This window comes from Brassica napus, chromosome A8 (genome assembly GCF_020379485.1).
Source record: "Brassica napus cultivar Da-Ae chromosome A8, Da-Ae, whole genome shotgun sequence".
Classification (NCBI taxonomy): domain Eukaryota; kingdom Viridiplantae; phylum Streptophyta; class Magnoliopsida; order Brassicales; family Brassicaceae; genus Brassica; species Brassica napus.
In genome coordinates, this window is record NC_063441.1 from 14,508,649 (window position 1) to 14,522,933 (window position 14,285).

Genomic DNA, 14,285 nt, shown 5'->3' on the forward strand with positions numbered 1-14,285 from the left:
ATTTAAGGTTTTTCATGGAAATTATTGAGTAGACACTTTGTGATTTATAGGCTAGATAGATTATGTGGATATTTATGTTATTTCTTGCTTGATTAACATTGTTCTATGCTTGATAAGTGTTCTTACTCGATCATTCTCATCTAAACCTTAAACTATTTTACGCCCGAAAGGTGTTTGTTTAAATGTTTGAATGAACTTAGTATTGCTTTTTACATATTTGGTCAACGACAATTGATGCCCGAAATATTTAGTGGTTAGTAGACTTGTGTTTCATGCATGCTTGATTGTGTTAGGTTAACGACAATTGAAGATTTTAATTCATGATTAGCATAAATTTTTTTACCACAACAGTTGATTAATTATATTGAATGAGATCTAGACCTATAGACTTGTTGATTGTTTTGTTTGAACATACTAGATTAAACCTAGATCACTTTATATCAATTATCATTGCCCATGGATCCATCCTTAGTTGATTGAATTCTTGCACTATTTTCTTGATTGGATTTGAGATCAACTTGTTTATATTTTTAGTATATTAGCTTGTTACCAATCATTCATCTTCTTATTTGCTTAGACTAGGAAAATTTGTATATTCCTAGTGTTATGATCCTTAGTTCCTTGTGTATTCGATCCTAAAATGCTACAATAACATACCATTCGATTGTGGTATTGTTGGCACATTAGATTAATTGGTCTGTGCTTAAACGCATCCTCTGCGATTTGCATAAGAACGAGATTTTGATTGCAAACAAGAAAGATTCATTTTCTATTATCTTCAAACTCTGTATATATCCATAGATAATGAATGAGGGAGTTTAGAGTAGCATTTCGTTTCATAGGTCAAGGGAGCTTAAGATTACTTCTACAGATCTGCTAATATACTTCTTTTAAAAGGGTCGTACATTGTAGTTTAGTGCGTTAAACATATTTGTTTATCAGTGATACAACTCAGTGATACAACTCAGTGACACATCTAAAAAGCTTGAGAAGAAATTTGCTACTGGAGCTTCAGTTGTCAAGGTTTGCAGAAGGATGGATTTCAAATACGAATAATATAGGTTATTTGCTTACATATGTATAAGTGATACTGAGTCTTGCTGGTATTGTGAACAATGGGGAACATATATGATCTGAGTTAAGTAGCTTATGGTTTTGTAGAGTTTGTTATGCTTTAAGTTTTGGGTCTCTAGTTTCAAAATTTGAATTAACAAAACTATTGACCCTTAAACGCATTAGAACGTAACCACTCGGTTTAATATAATAAACGAGATTTCTGAAATGTTTTGTCCCTAACTAACTCATTAAGCACTTGATCGAATCTCATTCTCAACATTCCCTTAACAAATATACTTGTTCTCTTGATCTTCTTTTGAAATTATGGTTCTGATTTGAAATATATTCTTGTATATTACTCTATGTTTTATTCAAATACGTCAATCATAGATTCATAGTAGCTATATAAGCTGGGAAATGATTCAGCAACTTTAAATAAATATAGCTAGATAGGTCAAAATCCTAATTCTTTTCCCGCACTGTTTTATGTAAAAAGATTTTTATTCATGTGACAATAAAGATTTCGGGTCTTGTGTAACATCATACGAGATACATTTAAGCTTATCAAGTATAAACACAACTGCAAATACTGTGTGGCTTGCTAGGCTTGTTATTTGCGAGACAAAGGTAGGCCTGGGCAAAATGTCCGAAACCCGAACCCGAACCCGGACCCGGACCGAAGTGGAGAGATTGGATCGGTTCTGGATCTATTGAAATACCTGATCGGGTTTAGCTAAGCGATACATTGGGTTTCAGGATCGGTTCAGTTTAAACCGAAAACCGATGAGTAACCCGAAGTAACCCGAACATATATAACATATCAAATATATGTATACATAACGGAACACGTGTACGGCTTATACATTACAGAACACGCGTGAGAGAGTCTTTCCCTTCTCGAGACTTCGTGTTTCGATAGTTGCTGAGTTTCGATACTTTGGAGACGAAAAATCATCAAGCAAGAGTCGATTGATCTTCTTCTACCTTTCGAAATCCCTAATCGTATCTGCTATTAAACCTAAGGAGCCTCTCATGTTTCAAACACTCATTCACTCTCCATCTTCTTCGTTTTCGCGAAATCAGTTCAGGTAAATAACACTTTTTCAATTTCGAAATCCCTAAGTTTTGATAAATTTACTTGTTCTGTGATTCAATTGGGTTTGAGACTTTGAGTTTTATTAGATGAAATCCGATTTTAAGAAAATGCATTTAGGTGTTTAGTGTTTTCGATTTCTTAAGAAAATCCGAGTTCTATTTGAGTTATTTATAATCGATTGAATGTTGGAGGTTTCTGTTAGGTGTTTTCGATTTCTTAATCTCTTTTGATCATGAATGATTCTGACTCTCTTTTTTTACAGATGGATTCATCCGCAACTCCAAACCGTGATGATCGTGAGAATGACAAAGACGTTGAAGGTGATGAAGTACAAGAGTTGATGACTCCGGATAACAAAGGCAAGCGTAAAGTATCATCTGGAGGCAGTGAAGAAACACACAAAGCGAAGAAATCTCCTCGGGTTCTTCCTACAAGGTCGGAAATTTGGAACCATTTTCACAAGAACAAAGGAGAATCGTGATAGATGTATGTGTCATTACTGCAAGAAGACATTTTGCTGCACAACAAGGTCGGAAACCTCAAACTTGTTGAAGCATATCAGTATCTGCAGAAACTTCAGGTCATTCACAGAGGGCCAAAGTTCGACTCAAACCAATATCGATGAAGAAGGAACACTGAAGTGTGCAAAGGTCAGTGCAACCACTTTCAGAGAAGCTACAAATAAGATGATGGTGATAGGACAGTTACCGTTGAGTTTCATAGAAAGTGCTGCTTGGAGACACTTTTGTCAGATTTCTCTTATGTTTTATAACTCAGGCATTGTTTAATTCTTTAGTATAAATTGGTATCTGACTTTGTATGTTATGTGTGTAGATGGATCTGGACAAACCTAAGGAGCCAATTTAAGGATAGTAACATTATGGATCCGCCGGATAAAGATCCGGATCCGGATACCTTAAAATTGTCCAGATATCCGATCCGTCCCATGCCTATACCTTGATGAATGAGACTTTTATTCAACCAAATTTTTATATTTACTTTTTAATTATTAAAATAATGGTAAATAGTCAAACAAGAGTGATAATGTTTTAATCTCAGTCCTCTCTATTTAAGTAGACAGTTTAATCAAAGATACATGGGAGATACATTTGATTTTTTCCTATAATTAGATAATGATTTTTTTTCAAAAGTCAAAAGCCTATTTTCCTGTAGACTAACAAAGGATAACATTTGAAAATCAAACACACTTAGGGGTGGACAAAATATCCGAAAATTTTGATTCGATCCGTTATTCGTTTCGATTCGATCCGAAAAATCCAGATATCCGTAGCTTAACGAATCAAAAGTAAATACTAAAATTCAATATCCGTCAAAGACGAAGCAAATCACAAATACTAATATTAAAAAAACAGATATATCTGATCTGTTATATACATATATATATATATATATATGTATATATGTTTATAAAATTATATAATATATATAATTTTATATCTCTATATAAATTTTATAATATTTTTATTCACTAAATTAATTATTTAGTTATTAAAAATTTTGAAAGTATGTAATTTTTTAAAAATTGTAATGAAAAATTGTTATTTTATATCAGATTTTGTTCTTTTTTCTATAATTTTTTAATTTTTAAAATTTAAAATTATTTTTTTATGGATCGAATCGGATATCCAAAAAATTACAGATCGAATCTGATCGAAAAATCGATTATTCGTGGGAAACAGAGCGGATCACGGATATCCTTAAAATTCCGGATATCCGCTCCGTGTCCACCCCTAAACACACTTATACTATATTACTTAACTGATTATTTCCATATTCCTAGTTTCTTTTGTAACACCTACAAAATTTTGACCTCACATCTATATTTAAATAAACTGGCTAATTAAGCTGACTAATTATTTTATCTTTTATTTCGCTAATGATTTCTTCAACAGACAAAAGTCTATTTTTTTAGAAAAATGATAGAATTTATTATATTTTATTTATTGTTTTTCTCATTTAAACGAAAATTTTTCCCTTATGTGATAAAAGTAAACAAAGAAAAAAGAACATCTTGTACCTCACAACCTGTATATATACATATAATCATTACAACACAAAAGTCATTGAAAGGAAAAATATCAAACAAATAATATTGATCATGGCCTAGTTATCATGTTCTTATTGGATCAATTGCTCTAGTGCCAAAAAAAATTATTCTCAGATACTCCTGTCCGAAAAGTGAATTAAATAAAACTGTACTTAATTCTGAGAAAATAAAAAAAGACCATGAAACCAAAAGAAACTTGGATAATTATAACCCAACCAGGGATTTTTCGCGGACCATCCAGACCTGACTCATAAAATCCGGATCTCCAGTGTTCATAACTTCAGAAAAAATACTAAACTTGGTGTAAGTGTAATCACAAGTTGAATTAAGTCGCACTTTTAGTAACTATACAACTTAGTAAAAGTTCAACTAATTTTGATTGTATCTTTTACATTTGCAATATGTTCTTTTTTGGATACAAGGTTGTTATTGATGTATTTATTGAAGTTAAAATAAATAAAAACTAGAGACATTACATTATGTGAAATTTATTTTACATAAACGATGTATTTTACATAAACTTAGCAAAAGTAGATAAAATTACATGTCATAACTTATAAACACACCACTAATCTTCAAATGGTCAGTCACAAGTGGTCAAATGAATTTCATTGCAAAAGACCTAAGCTGCCCGTAGAGATGTCAATTGGGCTGTCCATGTCCAATGGATATGTCCAAATGGACAAAGCAGTTTATTGGACATTATTTTTCTTAAGTCCAAATTGTACCTAGTCCAAATCCAAAATAGACCATTCCAAATAGACCGTCCGCGGGGCCCAAATAAAATGTATGCCTTAATACTAAATCTATAAAAAAACATAATTTCAAATTCAATTTATATAAAAGTACATATACAATGTGAAAAATGTGATTTTACGATTTTAACAAGAAAATACAATTTTGCAAATTTAATGAAAACATGATTTTGCAATTTTGGCGGAAAAACGCGATTTTTGTGGTTTTTGTAGGAAAACACGTTGAGGTCTTGGAGGGGGAAACGAGATTTTGCTGTTTTGGCGGAAAAAAAATGATTTTATGGTTTTGGCGAGAAAATGGGATTTTGCGGTTTTGGCGAAAAAACATGATTTTACAGTTTTGGCGGAAAAACGTGATTTTATGGTTTTGGTGGAAGAACAGGATTTTGCGGTTTTGGCGGAAAACACGCAATTTTGCGGGTTTGACGGAAAAACGCGATTTTGCGGTTTTGGCGGGAAAACATTATTCTACAGTTTTGGCGGAAAAACGTGATTTTACATTTTTGGCGGGAAAACGTGATATTATGGTTTTGGTGGAAGAACATGATTTTGTGGTTTTGGCGGGAAAACACGATTTTGCGGTTTTGGCGGGAAAACATGATTTTGCGGTTTTGGCGGGAAAACATTATTTTGCATTTTTGGTAGAAGAACGTGATTTTGTGGTTTTGGCGGAAAAACATGATATTATGGTTTTGGTGGAAGAACATGATTTTGCAGTTTTGGCGGAAAAACAAGATTTTGCGGTTTTGGCGGGAAAATATGATTTTGCGGTTTTGCTGAGAAAACATTATTTTGCAGTTTTGGTGGAAGAACGTGATTTTGTGGTTTTGACGGGAAAATGAGAGTTTTCAAATTTATGGGAAAACATGATTTTACGGTTTTGGCGGGAAAACGTGATTTTATGGTTTTGGTGGAAAAATATAATTTTGTAAATTTGGCGGGACAATATGTTTTTTACTTTCTGATTTTTAAAATTTTTTTTTTCTATATTTAAAAAAAAAATTATATATTTTAAGGTTTATTGGACGTCCATGTCCAAATGGTTTTAGCCCATCTAATTTGGACTTAATAGGTTTGAGTCCAATTGGACAACTTTAAATTTTGGGCCTAATATGGTGAGATCATTTGGGTTTGGGCTTGGTTAACCCATGGTCATTAAGCCCATTTGACATCCCTGCAATGCATATTGTCAGAAACAACGTTCACAAATGAACACCGGTTCTATTATTTCGGAGCACCAGCAATGATATGAGACGCTGGGATATATCATTTCTAATAGAGACATAAAGATATCAAGTTTTTCGTAACCCCATTGGCCTGAGCATATGATAAACCATGGATTTGACCCACATTTATCCATGGGTTTGACCCGCTTCCATTTCCATGTAATATAGGTTTTAACTACTAATTATTATATTATAGAGTCTATTTAGGATATTTATAGGATCATAAAATTTGAAGGAAAATGATGATTTTGGTTGGAGCATTTTGGAGATATCTGGAGTAAGCACCCGAGATGACCATCGAGTTCGACCATCGGTCGACATTGAAGAGGAATAATCGATGGATGTTCACATCTTGACATAGATCAACAGCAAAGCGCGCAGAAAGCCCGTTTGGTCTCAGACAACTTAGAACCCAAGTCTTCACCAATTTACAAGATTACCCCTAACGAGTTTTAACCTAATTATATAAGCTTGCCAACATGTTAGAGGCAAAGTGTGCTTTCTTGTTTTACTGATTTTACAACAAAGGTTTTCTAAGATTTTTAGTAGATTGGAGAGAAGATCCAAAGAGATTTGTGATTGGAACTCTGTTGATATCTATCTATTTATCTATGCAGTTTTTATACTTTATTGATGTTATGAATTGCTTGCTATATCTCAGTAGTTCTCTGGTTAGATTTTAGGGTTTAAATAAGTTATGAGGGATTAGCATCAACTATAGATTTCTAAGTTGTGATATTCATTATTAGAATTATCATTAATGCATGTTTTTATATTAGCTACCTAAAACTTGCCTTATGAGTTGTAGACATAAGCGATAGCTTGCATCTCACCCTGAATCCATCCTAACTGAGCTAAGACTTGCTAGAATAAGCGAGAGCTGATCTAGTAAGCTTAGTGAGCATATTCAATCCGCACATTAACGTTTGACCAAGAGCATTGACCGATATTCCTATCGAATAATCGGTCGACGTTTCAACAAGTGTATCGATCGATATTCCTATTGACTAATCAATCGACACTGGTCAATAGACAAACCTAGAAAGCGAAAGCTTAAGGGTTTGTTATTAAGTGTTGAGTTCTATAATATCATGCATACAACTTATTAGGCATCTGTAAGAGTATAATCCTGATTACCTGAATAAAGCCCCTAAGTCTAGCTATTTCCATTTAAGTACCAAAACCCCAATCAATCAATCGAGCAATTATTTCCTCACAAACTTGCAACTTTACATTTAAATCATTAAACAACCTAGCTTAACAATTCCGATTAGATTTATTAGGTTCCCTAGCTCCTTGTGGATTCGATCCCTAAGTACTACAACTGAACCTCTTATTTGAGAGAGTAATTCACTCCTTAGGGTAATTTGAGTGATATCAGCATACCGAAGTAGCGATCGTGTGATCCATCCGATCAACACATTCACGACCAAAACTAGGATAGTTGCGAACCAATCCTCTATCATCAACACTAAATGCTAAGTAGAAGAAAGACACATCTACAATACAAAAAAGAATTAAATCAAACCATTAAGTTATACATGGTTATACAGTTATAGTATTTAAGTTATACTAAGTTATACATTCTTACATAGTTTTTTCAGTAACCAACTTTGTCCAACGTTTCCCAGTTCTAGTTGTTTTCTTCTCTTCAATTTGTTTCAATAGTTACCTCGGAGTTATCAGCATTCTTTGATTCCCGATGTTCTATCTTTTCTTATACAGTTGTTGATTATCCAATTCTCTAATAGACAGACCATTCACACTTTCCGATCCTCGATTAGTCCAGCCCAATTACAACTATGAATCTTGTAAATCAGAATCTCTGTAAATCGATCGTCTATGGTGGATGAAGGATTCTAAACATTGGCTTTAAGATACATACCCTGTAAAACGGAATTAATAGCTCGATGATTCAGCATCCAAGCGAAGAAACTGAGTTAGCTCAATGCAATGATAGCGAGGAAGAAGATAACGCCCAAAGAAACCCACATGTGAGATAAGAGAGAGAAAATAACAGATTCGATTACTCCCGATTTAGAAATGGAATAATGATTTTTGATTGGTCATCTGACGTCATTCAGTCTCAATTCAATCTGCCTTGGTAGAGAAATGGCACTTTCGACATTAACCATATATAGAGAGTATCAGAATAGATAAGAGTATGGCAGAATAAGTAAGAGTATGACCAAATGAATTTCGCCTCATTAAGGGCATCTCAGCGTTTAACCCGTTCTTATTTTCTTGTACTCATGATTGTATTCTGAGGTAATTTTAATTTCTCATTTCCAATTAAACAAAAATACTATGATATCTACATAAATTATTATTATACATATATATATATAGTTTAGTTATAAAATATTACAAAGTTTATGAATATAACCCGCTTTAACGATAAATTGTAATTTATTTAAATGAATGCATTTAAATAACTGGTTAATCTATCAATTTAATATAATTTTATCATATTCAATTCATACATCACCTTTATTTTAATATAATATAGATTATAATGATAAAATTTATAAAAGTAGCAAATAATTTTTATTTTCTTTTGTTTTATGATAAAATATTAATCAACATTAATTAGAGTATTATTATATTACTAATTATGAAATTAATTAATATATTTAAAAAATTTGGTAGGATTTTGTTAGATTTTTCTCAACATATTTTGTTATAACTAAAAATAAATTTTAAATGTATAGTTAAAATTGACTTATTATTAATATTTTATTGATTATTGAGATTTAATGTAGATAATCAAGTATATCACATTAAGTTATTAATTAAATGGAACTACAGTAGAACCTCAATAAATTAATACTCGATAAATTAATAATCTCTACAAAATAATAAATTTCGCCGGTCTCAACTTGGACATGTTCAAAATTTGACACAAATCGATAAAATAGTAAGATAATAATTTTTAGAACATTCTATGCAAATATATTGTCCAATTAAAACTATAAATTAATAATTCCTATGTATACATATTTTATATAAGTAAGAACCTATTATTATATTATTATATTATTATTTTTATATTCACAATGAAATTATCTTTATATTTTCTTAACACTTAATATATCCAAAACTACATTGAAGTTCTATGCAATATATATTATATACATCAAATAATATAATAAAATTAATATAAATGTCAATTTTTTTAAAAAAATAACAGTTAATTCCTATACACTAAAATTAATTATTTTTCATATCTTAGATTAAATATATCTTAAAATAGGAAATTTTGGTAAATTAATATCTCTATAAATTAATAAAATCTCAATATTATTAATTTATAGAGGTTCTACTGTATTATGACTTGTTAGAAAAAAAAAATTTAATTAATAGATTAGATATTCTATTTATTGTTTTCTCATTTAAGCGAACATTTTTCTTTTATGTGATAAAAATTAAACAAATAAAAAAGAACATCATATACCTTACAACTAGTATATATAGACTTATAATCATTACTACACCAAAGTCACTGAAAAGAAAAATATCAAACGAAGAATATTGATCATGGCCAAGTTATCATGTTCTTATTTTCTTGTACTCATGATTGTATTCTCAGGTAATCTCAATTTCTCATTTCCAATTAAACAAAACTATTATGATATCTAAGTAAATGATTATATTTATATATATATTTGTCGTTGATGCCTTGCTTTTGTAGTATATTTAATGGTTGAAAAAACCGAGGGAAAAAATATATGTCAAACAACCATTGACAAAGGAGTGGAGTGTGTAAGGTCCGTTTGCCGTAAAGACTGCGCCCAGCAACACATTGGCGGCCTTGCATATTGTTTTAACGATCCTGAAGTTCCCGGACCTCTTAACTGTCGTTGTTATTATTATTGTTAAAGAGACTAGGGGCGGAGTCCCCGCGCAAGCGCGGGATTGTTGATAATTAGATGTGTTATAATACTTTTAAAATGTTATAGGAAGTGTTGTGGAGGATATCGTCAATGCAGGATTGATGGTTTGTAATTCCAATGGTGATGCTATCTTTTGGGGCAGTTCGTATTTGGTGATAGTATCTTCTGCATTAGAGGCTGGAGCACTTGCACGAATTTCTGTAGCACAACTATTATATTTTAGAGGTTTTGCTTGGATAGTATTTAACGTGATCGTCTTAACTTGGTAAAATTGATAAATGATCATAACTTCTTTTACAATATAGTTGTTGTGGTCCAGAATATGAAGTGGTGGGCCATATAAAATTGCTTTGCTTGTTTTACAAAATCGTCAAGTAGAAAAAATCATATATCAGATGCATTGGCAAAAGGACCACCAAAATATATTTTTTTGGTTTAGGATAACACAATTTTATGCAATATTTAGTTGGGCCATATAGGTTTAACGTTGAAATAAATAAAATCTAAGTCCATTATTTTTTTCATAAATTGGGCCATGTTTTGTGTTGAAATAGAAAAGCTTTGTTCTCTTCGAGCTTGAGACGACCGTCTGAGAAGGCCCCTTCCTGTTGCAAAATTTGATTTGCCTGGTTAGGAATTTTGAATTGAGGTAAGGAATTATTCGGGAATCTCATGGTATTCTTCTAAACCTGCAATAAGGAAAGTCAACTGGGGGCTAAATGTTTGAGACAATGCTTATTGTATATAGTTTTGTTGAACAGAGAAGTGAAGGTCGTGTGACATATCTGTTGTTTGTGGCAAGCCATTGAAAACTTCACTGTAGACGATATTAGCGATGGTGTTTGCCAAGCTACCATATCTTTAGTCCTTTTGGTGTTGTAATGTCCTAAATATTTAGTCCTTTTGGTGTGGTCACTCTTGAGAGTGCCACATATAATTGACCATGGCTAAAAACAGGCTTTGGCAAGTACAGAGCAACCTTAGCCAATGTTTGGCTTTACTTTTGTTTAAACAGGTTTTTACCTTTCTTTTTAATTGCAAAGAGAAGCTTTAAAATCCAAGGCTTTGTTTGCTGCCAAAGAAACAATAATCAATTACAAACAAAAAGTCTAATCTCAGATGACACAAATGACAGATTCATAGCTTTTGCTTCAAACTGAAACCAAAAGGAAAAACAACAGAGTAAAAGCTGTTTGTATTGCAGAGACAGAAAAAGACAAACAAATGACCGTAACACAAAGGTTAACATTTCTACTTAGCCTCAACTCTTATATATGTCATCTGTTAAACCAAATCACGAGCTTCTTATATCTCATCTTTTAAACCAAATCATGAGCTTCTTATATCTCTCCTCTCAATGGGTTACATCTCTCAACGATTGTATCATCTTGTTGGCTACCACCACCTGCTGAATCCAAGCTCAAATTTCTTTGTGTCTTTCTCTGTGATCACAATCGTCATCAATATAGCAGGCTCTTTCCTGCTGACAGTCAACAAATCAAAAATGCTTTAGAGAATGCGCTTAAAGAGAGACTATAACCTAGAGTTTTTTTAAAAGAGAAAAATAACCAACACTTGCGTACAACTAAATCTTGGATATGTTGTTCGAACAGAAATGTGACTCTTTTAAAGCAAAACACAGTGTAACACCTTTCATCAATGATGATGGCTTCTTTAATGCAACTTAAGGGGAGGTTTTCAGTACCCATTGCTTTAGAAAAACACTGTTTCTCCTTGATCAATCGAGCCATTGCTCAAAAAGGATATTCTCTCTTCCTACAATAAAACCATTTACAGCACCTAAGTGAATTAATATGTACAAAATAAATGCTACTTGATTCCAATTCAGTTTTATGAGTTTCGTGTTAACACACCTTGAATCAAGGTCCTTGATCAATGCTGGTTCCGGCACAGCTAGTTTCTGCTCTTGGCTTTTTACCTTCATTTGTTTCCCAAAAGAAAACCTAAATGGAGTTTGATCAAACTATGCATGGTATCACCATCTGTTAACAATAAGAAAATAATATTTAGAAGAAATTCGCAACCTTACACAAAGGCAAATATGCGTAACCAACCCAAAAATTGAAACAAACCTGTGCGTAAAGAGTAATCATCACCTTATGGGTCAAGATTCCAAGACAGCCACATCAGTCTCTTTGAGACTATAGGAGGTCCTGTAATACTAAAACATTCCCTCAAATTTCAAGCTACATATCTTACTTTATGCAGCATGGCAAACAGATACAGTTAGACGATTTAAATCATTGGGGCTATTCGAAAACAAAATTAAGATAAAAAATAAAATAAGATGCTTCTTGTTACAATACCTTCTCATCAAGGATAAGTAGAGTGATTCTATGAATTCACCATGTTCTTCATACTTTCCGAGTCCCAAAAACGGAGAAGCCGAGCGATAACGAACTGCGACGATCGACCGAGGCGAAGAGCGTCGAAGGCATTGCGCAACAGCAGCATCTGAAGACAGTTACGAAGATTCTTTGTACGCTTGATAAAGGAGATTAACTGGGAGCGTTTAGGAAGGTGGGGGAGAGGAAGAGAATCGACAAAGGGTCTGAGACGGCGCTTAGGGTTAGGGAGGATGAGTGATTTTCAGAGACACGGGATCGATAAAGGGATATAACCTGAACCGTCTCTTATCATATTAACATATTGGGCTGGGAAATGGTTTAAATGGACTGGGCAACTAACTTAATTTTTTTTTTCCAAGCCCAGTCTGGGATGACATGGCACTTTCATTGGCTAGGAATATTTGTGCCTATGTGGTAGTGCTTAGAGAGCTCCAATTTAGCTGCTTTTATATAGTAGGATCGTTAATGTGATAAAACCTATATTAAATAAATGTAAGGCCACGAATAAAAATAAAACCTATAAAAATTAAAAATCTATATACTATTAAAAATATTGATTTCAAATTCATTTAGGTCACCCAAGTCAAATTTTTCTTCAGACCAATCAAATCATCCAATATATTCACGTTAACTATGCCAAGGCACTCACGACCAAGAATTCTTGACTAATTTGCTTTATTTCTTTCTCCATTTTCAGTTTTGTTGTCGTCTAAAAGCAACCTTAAATCTTCAAATATACGTACGATGATACATCATTTCCACTCTTTCTACATCGCATCCACCTTCGTACTCAATGGCCGAACATCAGTTCACTGTTATTCCTCATAAAGAACAAAGATTTCGAGATGGTAGTAAAAGCGAATGTGTGAGCCGTGCGGACAAGGTGCCCTTTATTATCCTCTTCGATTTGAATCTGAATCAATATTAATTAATCATAAGAACAAGATTTTGATTGTAAACAAGACAGATTCATCTTCTATCATCTTCAAACCCTGTAGATATACATATGGTACATCATTCAAATTACTCTAAAAAGTGGTTTTACTCTCTCAAATAAGAGGTTCGGTTGTAGTACTTAATATCGAATCCACAGCGAGCGTGAACACACAATAAACTCAATACATTCGCAATTAAGCTAGGCAATAGATGAATAAAGCAGTAAATAAAGTAAAGCAGGGTAACAAGACAATTGTTCAGTTGGTTGATTGAGGTTGTAAACAATAAGAATAAATAGCTAGAGTTATGATTCATGTAATCAGAATTATAGAGATAGAATGATTCAGATATGAGGATGAAAATTCTAGAACTCAGTATCTAATGCACAAGATGTCTAGCTTCCGCTGCGAATCAAGTCTTTTGATTAAGTCCAATATCTCAAATGTCGTTTGTTGATATGGATCGAGCATCGATCGATGCTATTGAGTTAGCGTTGATCGATGCTGCCTTAGGCAAGCATTAGAGAGCTGATTGATAGCTTCACTAGTCTTAACTAAATCAATTGTTGCTTGTTTCTAGCAATCGTAGCTCAATATAATATATTCTGGTGCAGAACCTGCTGCGGTAGTTGTCCACAATCCTAATATCAGGGTTCGAGTTAGCTCCTCTAGAACACAAGCAGTAAGATTAATTCTAATAAAGGATTTTCTATAAATTCACCCTAGCAATTCTATAATTTTTTCTAATCCATCAAGAACCCTAATTAACCATATAAACTCACAAAAAACCATAGATGAATAGATAAAATAGAATAAATAATAAAAACAATGGAGTTTTAAAATTACTCCAAAGGAGTTCCTCTATTCTCTCTTAACCTAAAATTAAG

At 32.6% G+C, this 14,285-nt stretch overlaps 1 long non-coding RNA gene across 3 annotated transcripts; it reads right to left on the minus strand.

Moving 5' to 3' along the window:
* Positions 1-11,143: 11,143 nt before the first annotated feature.
* LOC106421193 lies at positions 11,144-12,944 on the minus strand. Of its 3 annotated transcripts, none has more exons than XR_007315852.1 (5): positions 12,422-12,944; positions 12,188-12,268; positions 11,969-12,097; positions 11,745-11,870; positions 11,144-11,574 (listed from the first exon to the last, which is right to left on the minus strand). It is a non-coding gene; the product is annotated as an uncharacterized LOC106421193 (long non-coding RNA). The 3 variants fall into 3 exon arrangements; XR_007315851.1 differs by having other exon boundaries at positions 12,188-12,276; XR_002664417.2 differs by having other exon boundaries at positions 12,188-12,944.
* Positions 12,945-14,285: the final 1,341 nt, after the last annotated feature.